At 38.0% G+C, this 5156-nt stretch overlaps 1 long non-coding RNA gene across 2 annotated transcripts; it reads left to right on the top strand.

The window, feature by feature from the left end:
• The first annotated feature begins 393 nt into the window (after positions 1-393).
• Positions 394-3900, top strand: LOC104941823 (uncharacterized). 2 transcript variants are annotated; one of them, XR_797933.1, is made up of 2 exons: positions 394-496; positions 2536-3900. It is a non-coding gene; the product is annotated as an uncharacterized lncRNA (long non-coding RNA). The 2 variants fall into 2 exon arrangements; XR_797934.1 differs by having other exon boundaries at positions 429-616.
• The last annotated feature ends 1256 nt before the right edge of the window (positions 3901-5156 follow it).

Raw genomic sequence — 5156 nt, 5'->3', positions numbered from 1 at the left:
ACAAACTGTTACTTTTTTTTACATGGAAATGATTATTTAAGATTGACAAACATCATATGTGTCATTCGTGGCACAATTCAAACGGGATCAAAAGATAACTTTTCTCTCTCCATTGACTTCAATGTATAATTTTCCGCTTCCGGGGTCCCATGGAGGCTCCCGGAAGGGGAGGGACTTCGCGTCTCTATAGGGTCCTCCTGTTAATAATGTTTAAAATACCTTTTAAATTCTCAACTTAATTTTGCAATTTTTGTTGTTGTGACCTGGCTTAAGCTTTACGGACAAAAATGACAACAACAATAATTATAACTATAATAAATATAATGATTATTTATTAGCATTATTAGTATAATTTGTTATTATCAGACCTTCCTTTGGTGTTTTATTTTGGAGGATATGACCGGAAGTTGCATCCCTTTCGTGCTGGGGAACTTGACAGTGATTTTCCTCGACCCTTCCTGCTGACTGCCACGTCGAGCTCCGTAAGGAACAGCAGGTTATTAACTTACTGTACTTTCTGCTGTGTCAAACCTGGCGTCTCGGACTCCGGTAGAAACACTGGAAGAACGGCCAAAACACATTCTCCGCTCGGAACTGTTCACAACTGCGGCTATCTGTAAGATAACGTTACCTCTGACTTTATGAGTCGTCAGCAGTATTTTCTCAGGGCTGTAACTTCACTAGCTCACATTTCCTAAAGTTAGTCCATGGTAACTAGCGTGAGGAGCCACCGGATACAGGACCGAACTGTTCGTCAGCCGCATATTGTAATGCGTTAAAAAACAGTTAAAGAATGTGCTGCAGTCCGGCAAACTGAATAACCCGTGCGTAAAGTCCATCATCGTACTAAGCTAGTTAAATTCCAGTAAGCAGACAAAGTCACTACCTTGTTTGTTTGGAGCCTTTATTTATCCAGGTAAAAAATCCCATTGAGATCAACGATCTCTTTTACAAGGGAGACCACCTTATTTGTACCTACTGCGTACCTTATTTGTACCTACTGCATACATGTTAGCTGACTGTTACTGGGCGGCATCAACAATGTGTCACTCAGCAACTGACATTACTAATGTTATCATCACTTTATAAGTTATAAGTTACCGGTAAGGTTATTTGACTTGTAAACAGTGACGTCATACATGGTTAAAGTGTCACCAGTCAGTCGAAGGGTGTAATGGTAGGCTACACAACCTTTGTGGTTTGGTATGTTTTCAGTACAGCATGTAAAACAAAATTAATAATACATTAATACAAAAACTGAAACATTTCACATTGGCCACAAATCCTTATGTTTGTAGAATGCACAATATGCAGTTTTTCATAGTTTAGGCTATTTTTTACCGGGGTCCAGTATTCCACAGAGGTAGCCTCCTCTCTACTAAAAACACATTAGGTGATGAAAACCCGTAAATCAATGTATAAAGCCATTTCACTTCTCAGATGCTGCCAGCGCAACAACAAATGTCCAGGGACTGCAAGCTAAGTTACCACTGATGTTTGCTCTATTTGTTTCTTTATCATTTAAGATTCTGATTAATTCACCAGGATGAGTCTCCTCCTCTAAAAAAAAACAGAAACTGTGAGTAAAACCGGTAAAAAACACACAAAAAAGGAGCAAGATGTTAAATAAATGTTTCTCCATCATGGTTCAAGGGCGTAGGATGGAGGTGCTGCAAGCTAACCAAACATTTTGGATCAGCTTCTCCTTCAGGAGGTTTTTACGGAGTTGGTCACACCACCGAAAAAGAACCCCTTGCCTGATCTGGTTTATAGAAACGTTTTGCACTCATGGGTGTAATGACCCTTTTTCTTTTACTTGCATTAACAGCCCAAAAGTCCTCACAACACAAGGTGTTTGACTAATTCTGCCATGACACATTGCTTTTGGAGGCTCGCTTCAAAGCGATGCAGGAATGAGTCCTAAACCCAGAAATTAGTTAGCATTTTAGCACTTCCAGGGTACCTTGTCTCAAAGTCAATGTTTTCTGGAATTACTTTTTAGTTAAAGACTGCAAACAAGATCTTTTGTTAATAAAAGCTAAACAGATCTTTGAGTTTTGTTCTCTGAAGTAAACACCCCAATGGGGAGTGTAGAGCTTTTACGTGTCTTACAAACAGTAGTTTCTTGAGACTGATAAACGTCAATAGACCTAACGTGAGTCTACCTTTTTGATTAGCAGTGTTGATGTGAAGTCATGGGACAGTCTTGTGGTTGTTTTATAGCCTAACGTTAGCTTTTTATTTCTGGCGATTGCATTTATGCTAGATCTACTATAAAAGTGGTGTTAATATATGGAGACTACCTTGTTGAACAAAACTGATTTCAACAGACCTTATTTTTTGCAATATTAAAATATCCGAAGGAAAGATCCAATAGCTAATAGTTGAAGGAGCTATTGGAAGGTAACTTCGGTCAACAGTTACATTTTTAAAAATCTTTATACAAAGACGTTAACTCTTTCCTGTTGAACATTTTAATGTGACTAATTCTAAGCTTAAGACCTTTTTCTGATCCGTTTTATCTGTCTTTGTCAGGTTCCTGTGAGCACAACAAAGAAGTAGAGGGAGAGGTCCTGGAGACAACATGAGGCAACTCAAAGGCAAAGCCAAAAAAGAAACGTCCAAGGACAAGAAGGAGCGTAAGCAGGCCATGCAGGAGGCCCGACAGCAGGTGGCCACCATAGTGCTGCCTACACTGGCTGTGGTGGTGCTGCTCATCGTCGTCTTTGTATATGTGGCCACCAGGCCTGGTGCTATAGAGTAGACATTCAAGATCTGCTGAGAACACACAAACTACAAACTGACAATGGCTATACCCAAAGGATTACCCCCTTCATGAGACTACCGTCCCTCTGTAGGCCCATGTCTAGCCTACCAATTGTCTCAATGAGAACATTCCCCAAAGGATCCCTCTTTGCTCTGAACAGGATTCAAGCGGCAAAAATAAGAAATCAAACTGAGCGAAGAAACCTCTGTGCCTTCAGACGATTGAAAATGTTATCCTGTTTATTTCAGAGTAGCAGATAGATTCATGTTGATGTCTTGGAAAAAGATGCAATACCATGCGTACCAAAGGACATGTGCACAGCTTGCAAATTTTGACCAGAGGTGTTAAAAAAATGTTTAAACATTTGACTCGGTGCTGCTCTAAATATTTATAGTTAATGCAACATTAGCCTGGTCTCTGACATGTACCACTCTTTGGACAGCACTCACACATATCTGTATGAATATGTATGTATGACTTAGGGACAAAGAACACTTCCTTTTTTTTCTAAATGCAGCACCAGAGTTTTTTATTGAATGTATTTGTAGAATGTGTTATCTCCAGTCCAGTATGTTAATACCAGGTTAATACACACATGAATATTTTCATCTTTAATGTGAATGTTACCCAATTTGTGTCCATTAAGTTATTGACAAGCATACATTTGAATCACTTATTTCATCTGTGCGATTTCAACAAGGTGCCTTAACAGATTTGAAACTGTATCATTTCAGTTCAATAAATTCATTTTTAAATAATTTGGAATTTGTTTAGTGTTAGAGAGTTTTGATTTATGCACATTAATGTTGCATTTTTATGTCTTTTATAAAGTGTATCTCAGTTTGTATCTGTCTTGGTAGAATCAGGTAGAGGAAATAATTAATGAGATCCAGACCCAATGACCTTGTATTTAGCTACGGCTACTGATATTGAATATGGTCAGTGTTATTCTGGACTTAATGCTTTCTTAAGGGTTCAATCATCTATGTTTTAACTTTGGATGGCTGATGACAGTGCCTTGAAAATATTAAATGAAACTGGACAAAATTGAATGAAACTGGACAATAACTAAAATGTGAGAAAATTGAACAAAATTGAATAATTTTGAATGGAACTTGAAAAATGAATGAAAATGTAGATTAGAATGATACTGGGTGAATATGACAGATACTTGGGAATATTGAATGAAACTTAAGAAAAATGAATGAAATAGGAGAATAGTGACTGCACCTTGAGAATATTGACTGAAACTTAACAATATTTATCAAAACTAAGAATATTGTCAAAAATGTGACTGAAGCTGAAGAACTGAAGAAATATTGACTGGAACTAGGGAATATTTAATGAAAGTTTGACCAGCATGTGACACTGTCAAGTTAGCTACAGCGGCATGTTTTTGTTACTGTTTTCTTTCATCCTTCTGCCAATTCTAAAAATGAACTACATATTCATGTATGAAGTCATACAGCAGTCACAAGGCAAAACATCCGGATGATTTATTTATTTATGATTCTTATTAAAGCTGTTGGTTTTTAATCAAACACACACAAGACATTATATCATTCTTCTTCTTCTTCTTCTTTTTTGTGGAAAAATATATATATTTTAATTTAGAGAATATGGTTATATGTTTAAAATATATTTTTCTGTGGTCACCAAGTGCTAGCTTGATTATTGTCACACAAGTAGCAATAGCCACGATTTGCACAACATGTCCACCAGGGACCATCCATGCCAGGGACGTGCAAAGGTACGGGCTAATGTTGCCTGGGCAACAGCCATTTTTGTCTGACCTGCCCCTTTGGAGAGAGCGAGTTTTTTTTTTCCTTCTATAGAGAGGATAAGTCCCTCCCCTTCCGGGAGCCTCCATGGGACCCCGGAAGAGGAAAATTATACATTGAAGTCAATGGAGAGAGAAAAGTCATCTTTCGATCACGTTTGAATTTTGCCACGAATGACACATATGATGTTTGTCAAATTAAAAGAACATTTTGCAAGTCAAAAAAATAAAAATGTGTCGTAAAACTGTGAAGTTACACATTTTTTTGTGTGAAACCGCTCAGTGAACTACAGGTCTCTGGTCTCGCACAATACGCGTCACCATCACAAAGATGGCCGTCACGTTAGCAAATTTCACCTGTTTCTTTCAGAATGAGGCGAAAAAGTATAAAACGAGGTGAAAATCACTACAAGTCTGGGCATGTTGAGAGCTGTACATACACGAAAGGGGAGGTTAGTCGGTTCTGTAAGAGCCAGCATGCGGGACCGGCTTTACAAGGTTTCAGTGAGTAATATGAGTGCAATGTTTAACGTTAATGTCAGCTAGCTAACATTAGCTAACAAGGTACACTAACGTGTTTTGTTTTAGCGACTAGTTTTCTCCTTAAGA

Source organism: Notothenia coriiceps, unplaced genomic scaffold, assembly GCF_000735185.1.
Source record: "Notothenia coriiceps isolate Sejong01 unplaced genomic scaffold, NC01 NC01_scaffold00004000, whole genome shotgun sequence".
NCBI classification, from domain to species: domain Eukaryota; kingdom Metazoa; phylum Chordata; class Actinopteri; order Perciformes; family Nototheniidae; genus Notothenia; species Notothenia coriiceps.
The sequence above is the reverse complement of the archived record's forward strand: the minus strand, read 5'-3'. Positions and strand labels throughout refer to the sequence as shown.